This window comes from Echinops telfairi, unplaced genomic scaffold (assembly GCF_000313985.2).
Source record: "Echinops telfairi isolate 266 unplaced genomic scaffold, ASM31398v2 ScPeMD7_2;HRSCAF=8, whole genome shotgun sequence".
Classification (NCBI taxonomy): domain Eukaryota; kingdom Metazoa; phylum Chordata; class Mammalia; order Afrosoricida; family Tenrecidae; genus Echinops; species Echinops telfairi.
In genome coordinates this window covers 20,684,446-20,709,353 of record NW_022103898.1, presented here as the reverse complement: position 1 = coordinate 20,709,353, position 24,908 = coordinate 20,684,446, and positions in this window count along the sequence as shown.

The following is a 24,908-nucleotide window of genomic DNA, read 5'->3' as shown; positions in this document are numbered from 1 at the left end:
GGTTCCCTGCTTCATGCTGGTATGGGTATGTTGCATTCACTTCTTGCCACACTGAGTTAAAATCTGGTCCCACTCTCCCTCTCCTGTGGCAACATAAATAATACCCACCCTTTGGGTGGGTTAGTGCCTTGTTCCTCCCCTTACCCATGTCTTTTTTCTTCTTCTTTCTCTTCCCCTACTTTTTAGTTGGCTGCCATATATATTCCTGGATTGGGTCTGGCCCCTGCCATAGTACCTGGACCTCACCCCAGGAATGTATGTATGTAGTAGCTTTTCCCTTATATCTTATCTGTACCTGTGTACATGCTCCGGTGTAGTCCAAAGTGAAAGACAGGACTGGGATCATGCTAGTGGGGGGTTAGGAAGCCTCAAGGAACCAGAGGAACATTGTGTGTTTCATTGGTGCTGTACTGGTTGATTCATCCCTTCTTTGTGACCCTTTTGTGAGGGGATGTCCCACTGTCTACAGATGGGTCTTGGGTCTCTGCTGTGACCCTCTCATTCTCAACAATATGGTTTTTGTTTGTTTTTTTTTGTTTGGGTTCTTCTGATGTCTGTTACCCAATCCTGTTGATACCTCATGATCACATAGGCTGGTGTGCTTCCTCCATGTGGGCTTGTTGCTTCTCTGCTAGATGGCCACTTGTTTAACTTCAAGTCTTTAAGATCCCAGATGCTGTATCTTCTGGTAGCTTGGCACGATCATATTTCTTCACTATTTTTACTTATACACCCATTTTGTCTTCAGTGATTGTCTTGGAGGGTGAGGAGCACAGAATGCCAGGTTGTTAGAACAAAGTGTTCTTGCATTGAGGCAGGGCTTGAGCAGAGGCCCACATTCTGTTCACTACCTCCATGTGTTGCCTTGTAAATATATGTACACAGGCCAATACCTCTATTTTTATGAATTAATGTAATTATGTGTGTACACACCTATGTTTATACCTCTAGCCATAGCTTTGCTTCCTAGATCTTTCCTCTGCTTCCTTTTAACTTCCTTCTGCCCCACCACCATGCTCACCCTTCTTCCACCTCTTAGTAATTCCTTTCAGCTAGATTGCTGTTGCTCCAACACCACCCAGATCTCTACATCCTCCTTGTTGTTGATTTTAATTCCCTAGTTGTTCCCCTGTCTATGGCGTTGTTTGCTCACCACTCCTTTCCCCCATATCCTCCTCCCCCTATCCCTCCAGAACAGTCAATGTCATTGCTTTCTCCTTAAGTTTGCTTCCCAAGCCTATCTCATATAGGTAGGCAAACCAACAATAATGGACACAAAACAAAAATAAAACAAAAGATTGAATAAAGAGAAGAAAAGATAATAATAACTAGGCAGGAAAGCATACATAATTCCAGGTCTGTCCACTGACCTTTATGTCCACTGGTCTTGGGGGAATTTCAGAAACTGCCCCTCCTAGCCTGAAGTCTATTTCAGAAGCTCCTCTGGGCCTTTGTGGCTTCCCTTTGATCCCATTGCTGATCTGTTATGTTCCCTTCTTGATTTGCCCTGCTGTGGGGGGTTCAGACCGGACTAATCCCCGCCTCCCCGTGTGTCCCCAGTATTGTCCTTCTATCCCACTATGCTCCAGTGAGGGGATATCATGAAGAGATGTATTTAAACCATATATATATGAATGGATTTGGGGGCTTGCACTTAATTCTAGGCCCGATGTAAAAAAACCAGCTGTTAAGACATAGTCCTATTCAATACTCATTCGCCCTCATGAAGCGATCACTGAAGATATGGGTGCCATAGCAAAGTGTGCTGAAGAAACCAGATGGTGCCCAGCTATCAGAAAGCACAGCATCTGATGAGAGCCCTGTTGGTGCAGTGGTTATGAGTACAGCTGCTAACCAGAAGAATAGCATCTGAGGTCTTAAAGGCTTGTCTTAAAACAAGCAGTTATCTAGTTAAGGAATCAATAAAGTCCACATGAAAGAAGCACACCAGCCTGTGTGATACCAAGATTGTAAATAACGAAATCCAAGTCCAGAGGAGAGAACAGTATAAGAGTTTACATTGGGAACACCTGGTTTACAGAAGGCTATGGATGACAGGTGAACCCCAAAATTTATTTTGCAGGCACCCCCGCATGGATTAAGCTTCCAGTGAATCCCCTCTGATCCTAGTCCAAGTATATGAGTTCCTTTTCTAGCAGACAGAGTGGATTATGGGAGATGCTGTTGGTAGGTGCCATCAAGTCAGGTCTGACCCATAGCAACCTTCTGCACAACAGAAGGAAATCTTGCTCAGCCCGGCGTCATCTTCACAATTATTCCTACTCTTGAGTTCACTGTTGCACCCATGGGGTCAAGTCATCTCCCTGGGGGCCTTCCTGCCAATCCAGCCCCTCTGCTTCACCTAGCATGATGTCTCTCTCCAGGGACTGGTCTCTCCTGAAACATGTCCAAAGTATGAAGATGAGTCTCATCATCCTTGCTTCTAAGGGGCATTTTGACAGATGTCGTTAGGTCAAAATGCAATACCTTATCATTTGATCTCGCTTTTGACCTATTTTTAAGATTTTTTTGTTTTTTAAATTTTCTGCTTTGTTTTTGGTTGAGATGTTTCTGTTTTGTCATTTTTGTTTGTTTTCTTGCTGCGGGTGTTTTGTATGATTTTCAGTATATGAAATCCAGGATATGTCTGTAATAAGTAGGTTAATATTTACCTAGGGGCATGGCACAGGATGTTGGAGGGAAATAAGTAGCTAACAACAATAAATATGAGAAGAAAATGTTCCAACGTTGATTGTGGTGATGACGACTCTTGACAGCACAACTCTTCTTGACATGATTGAATGATTAATTTGGATGATAGGTGAGCTATTTACCAATAAGACTATTAAAATGATTGTAAAATCAAATAGATATACTGTATATAATTTTTTTTAAATAGATATACACACATAGAGAAGGCAGATGCCATGTCAGGCCCCCCACAAATCAAGGAACCAAAGAATGCCCACAGCTAATGACAAAGAAGGAATCAACACAACTGAGCCCCTGATTTGGGCTTTTAGGTTCCAGAAATGAGTTCAATTGACTTCTGTCCTTTACAGCCAACTGCTTGTCATAGGTATGCTACAGCAGCACGACGTCACGAGGCATGGATCAACATGCCAAACCATCGAAAGGCCAAACCTTGACCGGATATTACTGACCACGCTGATACCTTTAATCACTAGGACACCTAACCCCTAAGTCTTATTTTTGAAACTGTTTTCTGGGACCCTGATTTCATGAAAGCGCCCCAAACCTCTAATCTAGATACATCCCCTGGAGCTCCTCCAACTCACATGCCCTTTCAACCTTTCTCTTCCCACCGTTTGAGTCAAGAAATTAATGTCTGGCCCATCCAATGTTCCAAAACGGAAGACATGGCATCTTGAGACTCCGTTCACACATGCAGTCTAGAAATATCTAGTCAATGTTTTCTCTCTGTCGGGCTCTGGAGCCATAGGGACAAAAGGGATTTTTAGATTCAGGAAAGGAGGGAGGGACATCAGAGACTCTTACCTTCTTTTCTGCTCTCAGATTTCTTTGCTGTCTTGCTCTCCATCAAAAGTTAAAAAGCAGCTTAGCCTAAACACAATGGGCTTTTTTGGAAAATGATGAGGGCAACGAATGTACAAATGTGCTTTACACAATTGATGGATGGATGGATTGTGATAAGAGTTGTATGAGCCCCCAACAAAATGAATTAAAAAAAGAAATACCTTAAAAAAAGAAATAAATATATAATTTTAAAAGCACAATGGGCCAACAATGAGTTCACAGAAGAAGACGATGTTCTAAAATCGAATGTGATGATAACTGTACAACTCTTCTTGATGCGGTGGAATTATTGAATTATATGTCATGTGGATGAAATGCTAATAAAACTGTTTTAAACAGGAAAAAAGGGGCTTTAAAAATAAAACAAGCAAAAACAGTGGGCTTCAAAGGGGAAAAAATAAAATCTGGAGCTGAAAAACTCTCCAGGCAAAATATTAGTGGTGTAAGATTGGATTGTGCTCTACACGAGCGATTTCTCAAGCGGGGGCAACTTTGCATACAAGAGGTAATTTGGCAATGCCCGGAGACATTTTTGGTTGTCCTATCTGGAAGATGGGGGCCTGTTCCAGTGCATAGAGACCAGAGACGCTGTCAGATTAGACCAGAGGACTCCAATTCTTGGGACAGATGTTCCCCAATAACAACAACATGATTGGGTCCAAACCATCAGTAGCACTGAGTTTGAGAAACCCTCCTTTGGAATAATAACTCCAGTTCCACAGGCCGATGTGAAAACACACGGGGCAAGTTTGGAAAGCTCTCAGAATTCTCATCCCCACTCCGTCGCCCTCTCCTTCCTCCTCCTGCATCACAGAACACCAACACATTCTTGGAGCGGAGGTTTTTCTGGGAAACATCAGTCCTGGCCGACCTCCCACTCTCCCTGACCTTGCCCCCCAAGAGAATTGTCTCAATTCACAAAGCAATGTTTCTTCACTTCAAAGGAAATATTCTGTTCTCCCAGCAATGACAGAGAGATTAAGTAGGTGCTTATCATCCCAGCATATGCCGGGGGGCTGCGCCTTTTTTCTTTTCCTAAGAAGATGGAAGCCACGAAGAAAGGCTCATATAGCAAACCTAATGCCAACCAGATTGCACCGGTGCTTTGTTGTACACACCAAACCGGGGCCTTTGCCTGCAAGGAAGAAGCCAAAGGGAACCAGCCTTGGTTGGTTCGATTCAAAGGCCTCTGGGGGACCAATCCCAGTTTACCTGTTTCTAGAGCTTCTCCCCCGTCCGCACGTCCTGGTGCATAAGGTCGTGCAAAGAGTGGACACCACAAACAATTGGAATCAGCCACTGTTGACTAGAGATTCCGCTCTGCCATCCACCCTCGGGTTGTTCAATGGGGTAGCCACTAGCCACAAAGGGCGGCTTCAATGTAATTGAATAATGCAGGTTTTTAAACACTAAAAATGTCTTCCTCTACCACATAACTCTCACTGACCAAATGCTCCATGGTCCCCTGTGGCCACCCACCAGCTGTCATGGGGTTCACTTGCATGCGAGGAGACAGAGTAGATTTGATTCGTGTCAGAGGAAACTCGCCATGGCGGATTTTTCGATCACCGGGCCTACCTGTCAAGCTTCCTCTGGGTACTCTTGGACCTATGGTTTTCCTGTCCGAGCTGAGCACGGTGACCATTTGTGCCACTCAGGGACTTCAAATAAGGCATATATAGAATACAAGGATATGTTTGAAAAACAACAATGACAAAAATAGCTTCAAAACCATAGCAACCCTTCTTATAAATCTCAAAATGCAACGTCATTATTTCACTTCACAGCCTCCATTTAGAGCAGTGGTTCTCAACCTGTGGGTCGCGACCCCTTTCGGGTTCGAAGGACCCTTTCACGGGGCTCGTCTGATTCATAACAGTAGCAAAATGACAGTGATGGAGTAGCAACGAAAATAATGTTATGGTTGGGTGGGGGGGTCACCACCACATGAGGGACTGTATGAAAGGGTCGTGGCAGAGGGAGGTGGAGAACCACTGATCTAGAGCTATGCAATTCTGAAGGCAATGTTTTCATCTCTCTAACTCTTCCCAAAGAACTCTTCCCAGTTGGCACCATGCCCAAGCAGCAGGTTTGGCCTTCCACAAGAGATGCGAGTTACATCCTTTTGACTGTTCTTTAAGTTCTGGGTATGAAAGGAGCCTGAAGTGGCAAGATCAGGGTTGCAAAGGGGCTGAGGTCAAGTTCACCAGCACCCTACTCCTAGGCCAGCCCTTTCTATCATCAACAAAAGAGCAGGTCCATGGTCATGATGGGGGACATTCCTCTCTGCACCCTTCCTGGCCTTTTCCTCACCACTGCGGTTTTCCATGTGTTAAGAGTTTAAGATGCCTCCCATGATCTCCCTGTGTCTTTTGAAAAAAACAAAAACAAAACAACTTAAGAATTGCCCTGGGGATCTTAAAAATATGACACCTTAACTTTCTGAGCTGATCTCTCTGCCTTGAGGTTAACTGGCCCAGTGGATCTCCTCAGAAGCCACTGTTTTGATGGGACCTGTTTTTGGAAGGCACCCTGTCGAGTCTAAGACAAATATATTACGGAGAGAATTTGCCCGCAGCCAGCCATGATCACAGAGGCATGTTTGTTTGGAATAAGCCCAAGCATGGACGAATGGACACCCGAGTAGCAATACGTGCTGGGCGTTCCCTCACGTTGCTGTCCTCACAGAGACCGCTGCTGGGCAGCCCTGGACAGATGCGGCTGGAAAAGCACTTCCTTTCTTTGAGTCTTCGTTTTCTCAGGAGCAAACTGGCTTGTCTCTTTTCCAGAACTTTGTGAAGGGAACGCAGAGCAACATAGATACTTTGCAATACGGAGCAGCCTGCAAATGTGGAATTCGGATTAAGAGCCCAAACCATGTCCTTTCTCCGTCTTACAGTACTTCCTCAAAGACGATGAGCTTTGCTTTCGTTCCAGGCAGCACACGAACGTTTCTGTTCACGCAGTTTGTTGCTGGATTGATAAATTATTGCTCAGGATGGCTACCTTTAAGGTAAGGATGTATTCTTGTAGGCATGCCCTGCCCCTCTCACATCTAATGTCTCTATGATGGACACAGTTAATCTGTCAATCCCTTAAAGGAGTTTTACAGGCCATGAAGTCTCCCTTGTCTACTTAGGAAGTTCTCACTGCTTGTTTGCATTTTTCCTTCCAAATCCTCTGCCTCTAATGGGGTATTTGAGTAAACTCCATCTCTGGGCTTTGAGGCAGGTTGCACATTTTTCTTCTATGGGATCAACAAAGCCTTCCAAATCAAATAGAAAGAATAATGCCCGTTAAGCCCTGAGCGGTCTTTCGTGTTTGCTCTGCTATACATCAACAGAGAAGTGGCAGAAACTCAAGCCAGATTCAGAAGAAGACACGGAGTGAGGATAGCATTGCTGATGTCAGACAGATCTTGACTGAAAGCAGAAAGTACCAGAAGTAGACCTATCGTTGTTTTCTTGACAATGCAAAGGCATCACAAATTATGTATCATAACAATGTATGGGTATCACTGGAAAGCAGGCAAACTCCTGAGCGTGGCACTCAGTTCACGCATACCTGTGCGGGACCAAGAGGCAGGCATCCCAACACCACGAGGGCACCACGCTGTGTTTTAAAATCAGCAAAGGCATGCATCAGGGTTGTATTCTTTCAACATCCTGCATAACAGTCTAGTTGCTGAGCAAATCATCAGCAAGACTCATGAACAATGTATGATATGCCGATGACACAACCTTGCTTGTGGAAAGCGAAGAGGACCTGCAGGGTGCCCCGAAGATCCAAAACGACAGCCTTCGGTGTGGATTACACCTCAGCATAAAGAAACAAATCTCCTCACTGCTGGACCAATAGCAACACCAGATAAAGGGAGAAATGATTGAAGATGTCAAGGATTTCATTTTACTTGAACCCACACTTAACGTCCATGGAGGCAGCGGTCAGGAAATCCGGCAACATATCCCCCTGGACAAGGCTGCTGCAAAAGTGTCAAAAAGCAAGGTGGTCGCTTTAAGGCTTCATCTCCTATGCTTTCCAATGCTGGTCAATGAGGAAGGAAGACCATAAAGGAATGGATGCCGTTGTATTATGGGACTGGCAGGGAATAGGCGATACACCATGGGCTGCCATCAGAAGGAACACATCTGTCTGTGTGCTTTGGACATGTGGTCCCTGGAAAAGGACATCATGCTTGGTAAAGCAGAGGAGCTGTGAAGATGCGGAGGACCCTCTGTGAGATGGACTGACCCACGGGAGCCGTCTCCACGGCTTCCAACAGAGGAGCCCTTGTCAGGAGGTACAGCACTGGGAAGTGTTGCTTTCTGCTGCGCACGGGTCCCTATGGGTTAGAACAGACTGGATGGCACCAAGTAGTAGTCTTAGGTGTCTGCCCCGCTGTCAGCTTGGACACCCGCCACCAAGGAAACAAATCTCTGTTTTTACCTAGGCTTGTCCTGATCTGTTGTAAATTGTAACTTGATGAAAGCGTTATATGGCAATAAGGGAATGCATGTCAACAAATTGGCTAATTATGCCTAAGAGGGCTCAAAACATGCCCCCGGGGCAGCTCAGGCAACCCAGAAGGTGCCACTGGAGCCTGGAAGACGGAGCCATTCCCAGGCTTCTCCAAGGCCCTGGTGTTTTCCGACTCGCAATAATGAGCGTTGGCATTTGCAGGACGCTCTTCGTGGTGTTCAGGGTGAACATGCTGTATCAACACCCACCACTGAGCCCCACCGCTAATTACACCTTACGCAAGGCAGAAGCACGACAGGCAAGTCCGGGGACCCAGTGGGCCAAGAGGGAAGCTTAGGTGCTGCCTCCGAGCGCTTTCTCCTTACCAGGCCTACCAGAGTGAACCACGCTGACAAAACTCGTGTCCTTATAGATAGAGCCTCCATTCAAATGGGGACAAAAGAAAGAGACAGGCAGTGGCTCCGAATGGACAGTGAGTGAAGGAGACCTCCGTGGAAGACACGTAAGGATGGGAGAAGAGAAAGGATGGTGGGGAAAGGACCCCAACTTGACATGTGAGCCGACACTTGAAAGACATGCGGACACAAGCTCCTGACATGATCTGTGAGGGGTGTTCACTGCACAGAAGGAATTGGCAAATGCAAAGGCCCTGGGGCAGAGGCAAATCGGGCTTCTTTGTGTGAAAACAGCCGAGCAGGATTGCTTCAGCTGAGTGGATGAAGGAGAAGCTCCTTGGAGACGTCAGTGGATCGGAGAACAGAGGACTTTCTTTTGTCTTCCACTCCGTACGATGGAGAACTCTTTGGAGACTTTTGAGCAGAGCAGAGACACAATCTGGACTTAAGGTATTAAAGAACTTTACAGATCATTCTATTGAGAGCACACCAGGTGGGGGGAGGGCAATGCGAGGAGGAAAGGAAGGGCATCCGTTAGGACGTTATCGTCATACTCTAGATGAATAGACTATAACAAGAGACCTGATAAAGTGATCGGATTCCGGATACTTTAGAAGCGCAATCGTTAAAACTAGCAAAAGGGCAATAATATGAGTATTTGGGGAGCGCTATCCCTTTACTCTGGAAATACCAGACTAAATGACCATTTCAAGCAAACAAAAAATGCACACATGGCCACTCAGTGGACTCAGACGTACAGCACGCCTGGAGGACAGAGTAGAGCTAACTGGACCTTCGGGTTTTCAAGACCATTGTCTTTATGCGAGCAGAAGGCACCTCCTCTTCCAGTCGGGCAGCTGTTGGGCTCACACCTCTGGCATTTTGCTTAACAGTCAAGCGCTTAACCATTGTGCCACCAGGGGACACTTCACTCTGCAAGCCTATGATCAACTCATCCCATAGGCTACTCTAAGGCCCCTGTTCTCCCTCTGGTGTCTCTGGTGTAACTAATGGTTTAGTCCACTCTGCTGCTAACTGAAAGGTTGGATGTTTGAGTCCCTCCCCAGGAGGGCTCCAGAGAAGAATGACCAACTGTTTCCAAATGATCAGACATGGAAAAACCCTACTGAGCACCATCTACGTTGACCCTCTTGGGGTCCTCATGGCTCGACAGCAGCTGGTGGTAGTGATGCTTCACTACTGCATCACACTTGGTATCTAGGATGCACGCACATTGAGACCAAAGAGTATCTGGACCTTTCTACCCTAGGCCATCTCCGATGGCAGTTCATTGTGCCATCAGATCCATTCTGTCCTTCCCATTCTACTCACAACATCATCATTCTTGAAAGAACCTGGACTAGAACTACCTGGATTCACGGTTTTTTTCTGAATTATTAAATGAGTGAAGCATATAAGACAGTTTCAATAATAATCCTAAACGACTCACACACCACTCACTCACTTACTATTGCCAGGAAGTCAGTTCTGACTCATGACTATAGGACAGGGTAGAACTGCCAGTGTGGGTTTCTGAGACTGTAATTCTAGGGGCGTAGAAAGCCTCCTCTTTCTCACACATCACTCATCAGATAAATAACTAGGACATCACCAGGGCTTTAAATACTGGTGTTACCTCTCAACCATATGCCTCTCCCTTCACTCCCTTGTCTCTCTTTACCCAGATGTAAGCCCCACCCCACTATCTGTGTTAGCTTAGTGTATCTGCCCTCTTTAGGGCTCCCCCTTCTTTGCATCAGTACCGACACCGTGTTTTTAGTTCTGGAAAGTGGGGGAGCGGCACAACCATATGAATGGTAATGCTTGGAATCTATAGTGGAAGACAAGCTGAACTGAATCTCTAAGGCATGGTCTGGCTTCGGCTTCCCTAAAGGTTCATAAAAGCCCTTCTTGGGAAGTCATTGGACAAGTTCCCCAGTGAGTCCCCCAGAAAAGAGCACACCTTGGACACATGACAGCTACTCTGGCCGGGCTGTAGTGTGGGCCAAGAACTCCACATATGGAAGAAATATGGGCAGGGGGAATGGACTGCTTTGAGTTTATATCCAGGATGTCCAGCTCTTCCGAGTACAGAGAGGCGTAGCATTTCTGAAGATGAAATGGGTGTCCTCAACTGATCCAGGAAACAGGACATAGAGGGGAGAACAGGAGCTTCTTTAATCCATGATCAAGACAAACCTGGTACCACTCAGATCCAGACCCAACTCTCTACCTCACCCTGACCTCAGGTTAGCTGGGAACCTGGTGTTGGCAGTCCTCAATGGGTCTCTCTCTGCTCCTACCAGGATGGGTAGCCCACCTGTGCATGAACATAGCTGCTATTTGAGGATGCCATTTCACCATCGTCTTGGAAAGTCTCATTACCGCTCTCCTATGTTATCTCTATGTTATTCCCGAATTTTCCTTATTTGTGACAGATTCACTCCTTATGTTGAAGACTATCCTCTGATATATTTGGGGACCAATGTATGAGACCTTATGTGGCTCAATATGGTTAATAATTTGACTCATCATATCTTGATTGGTTGGATATTATTTTCCCCTAAAACTATTTTTACCCTCAAATATCATTAATAATTTGACTCATCATATCATGATTGGTTGGATATTATTTTCCCCTAGAGCTATTGAAGATGGCGCTGGTGAGACATCCAAAGCTATAATACATCAAAGTATTCTGAAACCTTAGTATGTATGTAACCGGTCTCATCTCTCCAGAAACTCAGACTTTTTCCTATTCCCAATAATCAGATGTTTATGATATCAATCCTTTCTATGTATGTATGTATGATTATTTATGGTCCACTACGTACTTGGAGGCAACTCTTTTGAACAGCCAACTCCTATCCTTCACTCTTGGGAAATTTTCTTAAAGAATTTCATGGATGGTTTTATCTGCCTCTCCTTTGCTTTCTCTGGTCTTTTTTCCTGAAATTCCTTTTGAACAGGACTTTTAGTATTGTTCTAATTTATTTCCTTTGAAGCTTTTCTCTGTTTTTTTTTTTTTGCTGTACTTTTGTGTGATATTTCTTCTAATTTCTCTTCCAACTCTTCTACTGAGGTTTTTATTTGTCCTCGTGTTTTTAATTACTACAGCTTCTTTTTCATCTGTTTCTTCATTTTAGAACATTCTTTACTCATTGAATGCAGGCAGCATCTTATCTGTCTTAAGAATATTAATGAAAGATGTTTGGGCATTTTAATCAGACCCTCATCTCCATGTTTCCTCCAAGTAGTGTCTGTTTGGTTCATTGGTCCTCTGTGCTTCATGAGCCTTTCCTCTTTATTGCTTATTATAATTAAAAGTGAAGAGGCATAAAAGTGTATTTGACATTTCAGTAGACCATTTGTTAGGAAATCCCCATTGTTAGCATTGTTTTGTCTTTCTTCTTGGCTGGTGGTTAGTGTGATTCCCCCGGGAAGACTCTTCTCATCTCTGGCCCGAAGGATAGAGGTCTTGCCAGTGTTTTGTGGTCAAAATGAGGCAGAGAGCTGAGGCTCTCAGAATTTAGCATTCATTATACATGCAGTCACTTTTTCGCTTGTCTGTGCTTGGTTTCTACATCCCAAGAGAAGCAATGGTAGCTCATTGGTAGAATTCTGGCCTTCTAGAAGGGAGACTCACTTTTGGTTCATGCACAGCCGCCATCTGTCTGTGGGGGGAAGCTTGCATGTTGCTATGCTGCTGGACAAGATTCAGCAGAGCTTCTAGGCTAAGATGGGAAAGAAAGGTCTTAGAAGGTATTCCCCAAAATCAACCGATGATAACCCTATGGATCACAAGGGTCCTGGCATCTCCAGGGTCAGATAGCTATAGCAACAACTCTACCCTTCATTATACCTGGTGCCCCTCAGTGCAGTCCCTCCCAGGTTTGCTCCACCATGAACTAGATCGTCTAGTTGTGTAATCATATCTGAGTCTGTTGCCCTAGAGTGAGTTCTGATGCAAAGTGATCATATACAACCGAGTAGACCCTCTCCATCGGGTTTCCAGGACTACAATCTTCATGGGAGCGGTCTACCACATCTTTCTCCCAGAGTGGCTGGTGGGTTTGAAGTGCTGACCTTTTGGTTACCAGCCAAACACTTAACCACCACAGTAACATGGCTCTGTGTAACCATAGAGGGAAAGTCAAAGTAGCTATAGTGATAAAGAAATCCCCAAATGGCAATAGTTTGACAAAGTAAGCCAGTTCGTTTCTCATTTATAAATGGCCCAGTGTAGATGTTCCCCCATGGCACATAGCCTCCCACGGAGCCACTCAGGAGCTTAGTATCCTTCTACCTGTAGCTCCACTATGACTCAGGGATCAATCCAATTACCTCACACGCGGGACAGAGATGATGCATGTGCGGTTCTTATGGGCCACTCTGCACACGGCACCTTTCATTGTGTTCGCATTGCATTGTACAACCAATCAGAACTCAGCCTCAGCTACACCAAACTGCGAGAGACTAGAAAATGCATCTCACTGAGTGCCCAGATGAAAAAGACAAGACGTTTTATCAATCACCACCACAAGGACCTGGGAATATTTCCTTTTATCTCAAAGTTTAACCCATAATATGGTAAAACGGCCACAACACTGTTTATCTCACAGTGTTATTTTAGGGCTAATAAGAGTATATTTGTGAAATATCTGTGCTAATGCCAAGCATATAAGAAATCCTCAGGGACTGATCGCTTTTCCTATTTGTGTGTGTGTGTGTGTGCATGCTGGGATTTTATTGTCTTTCAATGATTTATTTTTATCAAAAATAAGAATCCAATTAAAAGGCAAGTTTTCATTTTTGAAGAAAAAATTGGCAACCAATGAAAAATACAGGAGGAGAAGAATGAGAAAAAGAAATAGGAGGAGGAGGAGACTTACATATAGAAGCATACCTACCTATTGATTTATAAATCAATTATTTTCTGGATATCTACCATGTATCAAACATTGTGATAGAGATAAATGAGGTACAATTCCTGCCCTTTAAGATTACCACTGTCTGGATGAGAATTAAAAAGCAAAGTTTTCCACTCCTTTGGAAACTTTGGGTCAGTTTCCAAAGGCAAGTCGAGATATTTCCCAGAGGATAAAATAATCTTCAATCCATTTCCATGTCATGGTTTAGACTCAGATTAGTCAAGGCTATCAATCACCTCCATGTTGCTAAATCCGGTTGTTACATCTTGATCATTATTTTATACCTGATCATGATCTCATCCCTGAAACATTGTCTTCACATAGCTTTCAGGACAAGACATTGTCCTGGTTGGCCCAAACCTGACTTGTTGTTGCTTCTTAGACTCATACTAGTTCTTTGTCATTCTGTGTTCCTTTTAACCTTGTCTACATCCTTTTAATGCTGCCCATATCCAGGGTTCAGTCATTAGATCCCTTCTATATGTGTGCCTTCTCCCTCCATGGGTTCAACAGAGTTGCAGCTTTCAATGCCATCTATAAACAAACATACAAACAGAACACACACACACACACATAAAATAAATACAACTCATTGCCATTGAGTGCATGCTGACTCATCTAAAGATCCTACTGAACAGAAAAAATAACCACTTCTGTTGGTTTCCAAGACTGTAACTCCCTGTGTAGTAGAAAGCCTCTCCTTTCTCCCTTGGAGTGACTGGTGGTTTTGAACTGCTGACCTTACAGTTAGTAGTCCAATGTGTAACCCCTGAGCCACCACCAGGGCTCCTTCTTTAAACAAAAGACTGAAAATTACAGCTCCTGCTCAGATTTCTCCTGAACTCCAGATTCATATATACAATTGCCTATTCAACTTCTGCACTAGGATGCTCTCTTAGTTACCTGGTGCAATTAAAACAATGGGTCACTTTAACAGATATGTATTTTCTCCCAGTTTGGGAGACGGGAAGTCTGAATTAGGGTGTTGTTCTGGGTGCTGGCTTTCTCTGTGTCAGGTCTGGAGGAAATTCCATGACTTTTGAACTTCTGCTACTGGACCATCTTCATGTGGCTTCACATTTCTCTTCCCCGTTCTACTTGCTTGCTTGCTTGTTTAATCTCTTTTCTATCTAAAAAGAGATGGACTGAAGACATACCAAACTCAAAACCAAACTCCCTTCCTCGAGTGGATGCTGACTTATAGTGACCCTCTAGGACAGAATAGAACTGGCCCTGTGAGGTTCTGAGATTGTAATTGTTTACTGGAGTTGAAAGCCCTATCTTTCTACTCCTGGTTTGGAACTGCTGACCTTGTGATTAGCAGCCCAACGAGAAACCATTATGACAGCAGGACTCCTTGACTCAAGAATATCTAACGTTAATACTGCTTTGTTAATATAACAAAGAAAATTCACTCCCAAATTGGATGATAACCACAGATGTAGGGGTTAGGATCTACAAGGTATTTGGGGGAAAACAACTCAGTCCATAGTAGATGTCCATGAAATGAATTTTTTATCTTTTCTCTTAAACCTTCCCCTCCTACAGCCTTCCCCTTATCCTTAATAGGCAGCATCCTTCTGATTACCTAAGGAGCCTTGGTGGTGTCAGAATCACATGTTGGGCTGATGACCACCAGATGAGCTGGTCTAAAGCGACAGCCACTCTGAAGAACAAAGAGGAGGCTTTCTAGTCCCAGAAAGTGTTACGTTCTTGGAAACCCACAGGGGCAGTTCTACCCTGTCCTATGGGGTCACTATGAATTGGCATCAACTCAATGGCAGTGAGGAAGAGGTTCTGGCTATTTACTTCTTTAAAAAATCAGGGTAGTGAAAACCTTATGAATGGCAGATAGAGTGCCGGAGGATGAGCCTCTCAGATTGAAATGCATTCAAATTTGACTGAGGAAGACCTGTGTCCTTTAAGTGGAGCTGACCTTAATAATGTATAAAGAGTCAAGTACTGGGAACTTTCATTTGCTGATATGGAATAACTCAAAATGAGAAGGATCTGATGTAACATTCATCAATAATCAGAACAGGGAATGTACCAAGTATGAATCTAGGAAAATAGAAGTCCTCTAAATACACCTGGGATGTATAAAGATCAATACCTTAGGCTTCAATGAGCTGAAATATTAGCCATTTTGAATTAGACTTGAATTATGGTCTACTCCGCCAGGAATGACAAGTTGAAGAGAAGTGATGTCACTGTCGTCACCACATACACATATATTTTTAGATCTATTCTGAAGCGCAATGCTATCAGTGGTAATATCCATATGCCTATAAGGAATATGACCATTAATATGACTATTATTCAAATGCACAACCAAAGATGAAAAGAGATGGAAGATTTTTACCAAATTCTGACTGAAATTGATCATACATGCAGTCAAAATGCATCGATAATTACTGGGGTTTCGAATGTGAATGCTGGAGACAAAACTGAGGATCTGTATTTGGAAAATAGGGTCTTGGTAATAGAAATGATGTGTGAAATCACAGGTTAATTTACAAAGCCCGTGACTTACGTATTACAAATATCTTTTTCCAAAGCCCATGACGATGCATGTGGACCCGACCAACCTGAGCACACAGGGATCCAATTGACTCTTTCTGTGGGAAAACATACCGGAGGACCTGTCCGGTTGTGTCTTCTCACCATACTCATCCAGTCTGAGGAAAGTCTGAAAGGCTGGGTGATGGGAAGAGGCGCCCAGCCCAGAGACTGGAGGAAGACGCCTTCATGACCTTCAGTGTGCAGATGACCCAACACTGCTTGCACAAAGCAAAGAGGACTGATGAAGACCAGGAACGACAGCCTTCAGTGTGGGTTACATCTCAGCATAAAGAACACAACAGTCCTTGCAAGTGGGCCTACTAGCAACATCACAAGAAATGGAGAGAAGTGGAAAAGGTTAAGGATTTCATTTTATCTTGGCTTGCCCAGAACTGGGTCCACAATGAACTCTCACAAAAGCAACCATTAAGAAACTAGAAGACATACCAGGTGCCTTCACAAGGTTTGTGAGAAAATTTCATTGTCTTTCGATTGCACTTCTCTGTGGGCTTTTTGAAGCCCCTTAGTATTATTGCAATGGGCAAAAATGCTGCAACAATGTCTCCTTAAAGTGTTAAAAAGCAAATATGACCATTTAAAGACTAAGGTGGGCCTTACCCAAGCCATGGTATTTTTAGTCATCCCATGCATGTGGAAACTAGGCAAGAAATACGCAAGATGGAAGAAGAATTGATGCTTATGAATTATGGGGTTGACGAACAATATTGAACATATGGCGGGGTGCCAGAATAATGAACAAATCAGTCTTGGAAGAAGTAATTAATGCTCCTTAGAATTATGAATGATGAGATTTCATCTCGCATGCTTGGGCATGTTATCAGTAAGGACCAGTCCCTGGAGAAGGGCATCCTTCTGGATACAGTAGATGGTCAGCAGATGGTTGTGGAGTGCTTCTGGACACCTCATTGGAGGAGCTGGGTTTTGGTGACCTATAGAGCTGGAGTTGAAGGCCTTCGAGCTGAGGGTTATTGGCCCTTCGGGCATTTGGGGGGAATCCCTAAAGAGCTTTGTAACACTGCCCAAGCAAGATAAGGGTCAGTGGAAGGGGCTGAGGGCCAGAAAGAGGCCTGCCTGTAAGCGTGGCAGAGAAGAAACTGTCCTTACTGAACAACTCTATCCTGAGCATGTCTCACCTGAACTGTAACGTGTTAATTTCCCTAATAAACCCCATAATTGTGAGCATCGTTTGAATTCCGTGAGGCAGGGAATGATGAAACCTAGCCACAGAAGAAAGTGTATGGGTGGGACTATTGACATTCGAAAAAGTGAAAATGGACAGAGGGTGGAGGTAACTCTGGCCTCTGCCTTGTGGCAATCAGCTTTAGGAGCCATAGGAGGTCAAATGGGTCCCTACAGCATGTTTGCACACGTGCTTAACCATTTGTGCCTGTCAGAGACTCTACATTCCCAGCACCTATCTAGAACAGTCAGTTCATCTTGGTTTTCTGAAGATATCTTGATTTTAAACCTGAGTCATACATTCAGGGAAACCCCTTGGTTCGGGGCAATCCAAGATAATTTTACCTTGCACCTAGCACAGCATCAGGATTATAATAAATAAATATTGATTACATCTTATTGTGTTGCAATCATATCTGTTCATGTGTTCAGTCCTACTGCAGTGCCTCATTCACCACATGAGTTCCAATAACATGCCTCAGGGAAACATGGCCCCTTATGGCCATTGCTATGCTACATGCTGTTATGTGGCTCACCATGGTCTCTTCTATTGGGCTGGCAATCTGTATCCCAGCTGCTGTGACAGATGATAGTAATGGCTTTGAAATGGTAGTCAGTCATGTATTGCAGTAGATAGCTGGTTTATACTCATGTAATTTCCTTTTCTCAACAGTGTTCTGAATTCGATATCATTGTCAAATCAATGATGCTGTCAATGCATAGTGGTTATGCATTGGGCTGCTAACCACAAGGTCAGCAGTTTGAAACCACCAGCCAGTTATGCATTTTCTCCATCCCCACCCCACTTCTGGGAGGTGGTGTGGAGCCAATGACTGGTTGGTATGTGCATATAAAATTCCAAGTACCTTGCCTCAAATTAGAACAACATTGTGGTACCTTTTTTACTCTATTATTTTCTACGGCATCAGGCTGATTCTAGACATCATTTGAAACCACATCTTTGTATTCATTTTTTATCCTACTTCCTTTTTTCCTTTATAGGTGTCTTCCAAGTACTCTATTTAGATAACTCATGTTCCTAAGAATCTCTCTCTTAGTTTCTGCTTCTAGGAAATCTGAAGGAAGACTATCGAAGGAAAAATTCCACAGCATGGGAGATTAAATTGTGCTCCCCGTTATTTGAATGCTGGTGTTGGTGAAGCTATTGAACATATCATGGGCTGCCAGAAGAAAAAACAAATGTGTGCTGGAGGAAATGCAGCCAGAATTCTGTTTAGAAATGAAAAAGGCAAGACTTCATCTCATCTGCTTTGGACAGGTAATCAGGAGCAGTCCCTGGAGAAAGACAGCATGGCTGGTAAAGTAAGGAGTCGGTGAAAAAGAGGAAGACCTTCAACAAGAAGAAAGGGGAGACCCTCAGCCAGATGTATTGATGCTGTGGCTGCGACAATCGACTCAAATATAATGACAGTGAGGATGGTGCAGGACCAAACAGTGTTTCATTCCGCTGTACACAGGTTTGCTACGTGTTGTCACCGAATGAACTATGCCAGTTAAGTTGGGTATAAAAGTCACATTTTCAAATGACTTGGCTGTTTTAATTTGGAAGTAGTATGCATCCCCACCTTACTAACAATCCATTGCACAGACAATGCGCTATGGCCAATGGCTAGAACAGAGGTGTCACTGGCTACATGGAGCAAAAGCTTTCAGTGTGAGTGGGTTTTCTCTCAGGCCCTCTTGTTTCTAGCCTCCACCAACATCAATGCACGTTCTCCAGCCTGGTCTCAGAATGAGTAAACACGCGGAGCACAGTCAAGTGCAGCCAAACCAGAGAGAGTGGCAGGCAATCCACAGTTCACAAACAAATATGAGTGGGAACAGAATATTTATTATTCTAAAGCTCTGAGATTTTTGGAAAGTTATTTTGTTACTACAGGAAAACCTGGCTAGTACACAGTGTCACAGATATTTGAGAAGGGTTTAAAGAAAGTTAAAATTATTTCATTGCTATAAGATTTTTCACATCCTATAAAAGGAAGACTTGTCTTGTGATCTTCTATAACAAGGAGTATCCCGTACTTCTTGACCATTGAATCCTGTCTTTTCCCCTTTGTCAGGGTGGAAAGTGTCCTGGGAGCGTCTCTCATAGACATGGTATTCGAGAGCATAGTAATGCTGCACAGTCATTTGTTCAAGACACGTATGCAGCACATGCCTATTTAAAGGAATGAATGGTCCCTTAGTATGACTTCTTCTAACCACGGGTCATATTCAGAGGCCCAAAGCATGACTGGGATGGAGGAAACTATAGATCTATGATGAAAGAACAAATTTGCTAAGGTCCTGGCCAAACCCCAAACTCAAACAGCACAAGAGTGTTCAACACTTGATAGATCAGCAACTGACTCCCCCTCACCCCACCACAATAGACCTCACAGAGCCAAGACATCAAGAAAAACGACTTTGGGGAAGCTAATGGCACAATGGATAGAGAAAGGAAGCAAGTCAATAGTGAATTTGGTCCAATTCCAACAGCCTAGGCCCAAATTGCAAACTGAAAAACTGATGCTAAGTTAAAGTCCACCCTGCAAAGAAGTCCCTGTGACTTACTTCGCATTCCAGAAGGTCAAGAACAATAAACAAATGTCTCAAGTGCATTGTATGCTAGCCAGAGTTATATACCTCAGAGATGCAAGGCTGTGTTCAATACAATAGAGTGCAAAACGTTTTATCCTTCCATCTCTCATGATGCTACCATCAGAGCAACAGAAAGGCGCCAACCTTCAAAATCTCAATCGGTAACTTTCCTCCACTCAGTAAGCAAATTAAAAGAGGGAAAGGGTCCAGCATTAGCCAGTTCCAGATGAAAGCCATCCATTTTTCACTAGCTAATGTGTTCTACCTTAGACTTGTGTTGTTCAAACTCTTCCAGGACAATCTCTTCTCTGTTCCTTTGGAAGGCAGCTCTTTCACTGTGCTTTCGAACCTTGCTTGCAGGGCGACCTGACTCATCCGGGCATAAACCGGTTTCCAAGGACTTCCTCTTCAGTCTCACTCTGACCCAAATGGGGACTGTTTATCTCCTGCTCAGACTGCAGCATTAGACTTTTAATTAGTCATGCCACCTAATTCTTCTGGCATTCTGACCTCTTCTTTCCACGTCACCTTTCCTTTGCTGTTCAAAAAAGGACTAGCAATATCGCCTGTCTACTATTTAAAGCCCCAACTGCTTAGCCAATTGTCGAAGTTCGATGTAAGAGAAGGCAGCACGATGTAGTGGACACAGAGACTTTGGAGACAGAGAGACGCTGTTTTGTTATCTTAGGATGCCATTTGCTAGCTGGGTCTACTTTGAAAAGTGATTTCATCTCCTTAGGCCTTAACTGCCTCCTCTGAAAATTGGGAATGGCCTTGATGTTGTATTCTAGGAGCTAATGTAAGTAGAGTGTCTGGCCCCACGTCTCGAATAGAATAAACAGTCTATCAAAGGGTGGCAATGAGTCAGAATCGACTGGGAGGCAGTGCGTTAGTTAATATAAAAGGCAGTTGTTCCCCCTTTTTATGCAGATCAGCTCATCAAAGGCAATCTTTATTTCTCTTACTGTGCTTTTTATTTCTAACCTTTTCTTTTTATTGTTTTTTGGACTTTTCATCTCTCTGCAGCCGCTGCATGTTGTCGATTGTTTCTATCACATCCCTTAGCATTGTAATCACAGTTCAGCGCCTGGTCCAATCGTTGCAAAACCGCCGCCAGACCTGAGCCTGCGTCTGACACTTACCCTCTTTCCTCAGAGTCTGCTTCTGCCTTTTCTGTGTGCCTTGTAATGTTTTGTTGAAAATTGGAAAGGAGAATCCGCATGAAGCTGATTCCCAGAGGGTGGATATTAATCATATCTACTGCTCCATTAATTCTGACACACATACTCTCTTTCTCATCCTACCTACTCAGGGCTAGATCAGATTGTGCAAGTGAACACATTGTTCTTGGGTTCTTGTATCAGCTGGAACCATTTACCAGTCCTGACTGACAGACGAAAGCAGGCCCCCTGAGGTCAGTGCCTAGATAGGGCTCACATCTGTATTTCCTTTTCTTGCGTCCCCTTCTCTTGATAGGATTTCCCTTTGAGCAATGGCTCACTGCCCCTTCCTCCTCCAGACGTAAGGGTGAAATCCACATGAGGAGGAAACCTGGTAAGCGCTCTGTATCTTTTCATAGCAAAAGTACTATGAATGAGGTGTTTTGACAGACAACTTCTCCTGTGGAGTGGCTGGTGGGTTTGAACTGCCCATCTTATGGTCTGTAACCCAACACCTAACCACCAGAGACTCACACATCATGAGATAAATCTTGTAGAAAAATTGGAAAATTCTTAACTTTTCTGGTTACACTGATGTGATCAATGGTATTTGACTTTAGGTAAAGACTATCTTCCAGCCCAAATCAAGACTGGTGGCATAGTGGTAAAGATTTGGGCTGTGATCTGCATGGTCAACAGTTTGAAACTGCCAGCAACTCCGTGGGAGAAAGGCTGGGTTTTCTACTTTTGTAAGCAGTTCCAGCCTCAGAAACCCCCAGGGGGTGCTACAAGTCAGCACTGCCTGGCAGGCAGTGACTGAGGGTTGGTGTTTTGTGAATCACGACATGAAGGTGTTGTCACTTTCTTTGTGACCTTGAGTCATTCAAGTACTTTCCCTAAGACTATTTCCGTATGTTGTACGTGCCATCCTAGCTGACCTCCAAAATCCTTAATGAGGAAGCCGTCTCAAGAAGTGAAATCAAAATTGTTCTTTTTTTTTACCCATATGCCCTCTTTTGAGGATTGGCTTGCATGTTGGTGGAAGCTAGCCAGTGTAGTACTTGGCGCCTTTTAAATCTATATTTATTAGTCAAAGAACCACTCCCACCCCTCACCCACACACATCTACAAAAACCTGCTTCAATACATTTTGAAGCTAAAAGCATGGTTTCAAAGGTCCTTTGGGATCTGATGTTCCATTTCTTTCTTTCTTTTTAATTTAATTTCTTTATTATTTCACTTCTCATTTTATTCATGCTTTGTTATCTTTTTGTTATATTTTTAAATAAATCATTTTATAGGGGGGATTCTTACAATTCTTATAACAATCCATCCATGCATTGTATCAAGCACATTTATACATATGTTGCCATCCTCATTTTCAAAACATTTTCTTTCTACTTGAGTCCTTGGTATCAACTCTTCTATTCCCCCCTCTCCCATCCTCATGACCCCCTGATACATTATAAATTATTATTTTCATATCTCACACCGTCCGCTGTCTCCCTTCATCCACGTTTATGTTGTTCATCCCCCTCAGTGGGTGTGTGTGTGGGGGAGTAATATGTCAATCATTGTGCTCAGTTCCCCCTTTTTTCCACTTCTCCCCCCACCCTCCCCCTACCCTCATGGTATCACTACTCTCATTATTGCTCCTGAGGGGTTTATCTGTCCTGGGTTCTGTGTGTTGAGAGCTCTTATCTGTATCAATGTATATGCTATGGTCTAGCCAGATTTGTAAGGTTCCAGAACTAGGCTCATGATAGGGGAGGGAAGGAAGCATTAAAGAACTAGAGGAATATTATGTGTTTCATCGGTGCTATAATGCACCCTGGCTGGCTCATCCCTTCCTTGTGACCCTTCTGTGAAGGGGTGTCCAATTGTCTACAGATGGGCTATGGGTACCAACTCTGATCCCCTTGTTTGCATCGATGTGATTCTTTATTTGGGGTCTTCTGATACCTTGATACCTCCTCCCATTAACACTTCATGATCACACACAGGCTGGTGGGCTGCTTCCATATGGATCTGCGAGATGGTTGCTTGTTTAACTTCAAGCCTTTAAGACCCCAGATGCTGTGTCTTCTAATACCCAGGCACCATCAGCTTTCTTCACCACATTTGTTTATGCACCCATATTGACTTCAGCAATCGTGTTGGGTAGGTGAGCACCACAGAATGCCAGGTTGTTAGAACAACATATTCTTGCATTGAGGGAGGACTTGAGTAGAGCCTCACGTCTGTCTGCTACCTTGATACTTAACCTATGAATATATGTACATAGACCTATATCCCTATCATTATATATTAATATATTTACATATACACATGCTTATATTCATGCATCTTTGCCTCCTAGTTCTTTCCTCTATTTCCTTTTACTTTTCTCCCTTTATCATGTTTGACCTTTATTCGGCTCTCAGTAATTCCTTTCAGCTGTGTTACACTTGACCAAATGCCACCAGGCATTCTATACCCTCCTTACCATTGATTTTAGGTCTCTTGTCCCTGGGTTTGTGGGCTTCCCCCTCCCTTTCCCCCAACTTCCTCTCTCCTCTGTCCCCCTGGAATTGTCGGTCCCATTGTGATCTCCTCTTATCTTATATAGGCATGAAAAAGAAGAAGAAGAAGAAAGGGCCTATAAATAGTTCCAGGTCTATCTGCTGACCCTTAGGTATGTTTTCCAATCGATTCTGATAAGGTGCCAGGCCTGGCCCTCTGATTCTGAAAATGTATTTTTGAGATTTCTCAGGGACTTTGTCGCTTTGCTCCCCTTGCTGCTCTGAAGTTCTCCCTTCGTGTTTTGCCCTGGTGTGGGGATCAGACTGGGCACAACTCCTGCACTGTGTCTCCAGTGCTGTCCCCTGCAATGCTTCAGGCCAGTGAGGGGATGTCATGTCTTGTGGTGGGCCATCCTTACTGTCCTCTCTGTGCCTTGGCTGCTCAGAGCAGGAGTGTCGTCTTCAGGGTCAGGATGCAGTTCCCTCTCTGCCGCCCACCCCCCACCCTCTTCGTTTGCTCCTGTGTGGTCTGGGCAGCGGCACCACTCTCCCTGGGCTCTATCTTCAATGCTGTCCTCTGCAGTGCAATCTTCTGGGGAGGGAGTCAGATGTCCCATTCTTATTAGAACATGAGATGCCTTATTTTCATTTGTTTGGTTGTTTTTTTCCATTAAAAAAAGTTTCCTCCAAAACAAAAGGTAGGGTCTCAGGCTACTCTCCAGGTGAGGTGTGGAAAAGAAATCACTTTCAGAAGACCAGGCTCATTTTCCAAAGCATTCCCAGGAAGGATATTGCACTGGTTTACTATAAAGATTCAACTCCAGAAATTTCGACTGAGGTTCACCATGAAGAAGACTCCAATCCAAGGTCCCGGTGATGGGAGTGTGCATTTCAAAGATTTAAAGCCAGCTAACTGCAGGATCGCATCTGTATGTTGGAAACCTTCGTCTGGGGAGGGATACAAGCAGGGAAGAAGGTAGGTAGGAAGATAGGGAGCAGACTTGGGAAATTATGGAAGACGTCCAGGCAAAGCACAACAGTGGCTTGCTTCCAGGTCATGGTGGTGGTCTAGGTAAAAGGAAGTGGAGAGAGAGATGTAAGAAGAAGAAAAACCAACACTGGTGGACTGATTAAAAGAGACATGTACAATGGCTTTCAAAATGCAATGTGTGTGCACATGTCCGTGACACAGAGGGATGTGGGGAGCTAGAATATACACCATTAGAAAGTTCTAAGAATGAAGTCTTTTCAAAGGATCAGGTAAAGATCGGGAGGTTTCCTTGAATCCTCATGAATGTGCACAGGAAAGCCAGAGGCCAGACAAGAAGGTGCATGGCTGAGGTAAAGAAAACAGGTATTTGGTGCGTCGGGCGTTGGGCAATCAGCCCTAAAGTAAGGGCTGCTTTGTGAGCTGGCCAGCCTCTGCAGCAAGATATGAATGGGTGCTCTCAGCTGTGGCTGGAGCAAAGGCAGGACAGTGCTGGCAGCCAAGGAGCCTCACCACAGTCAAAAGATAGATGA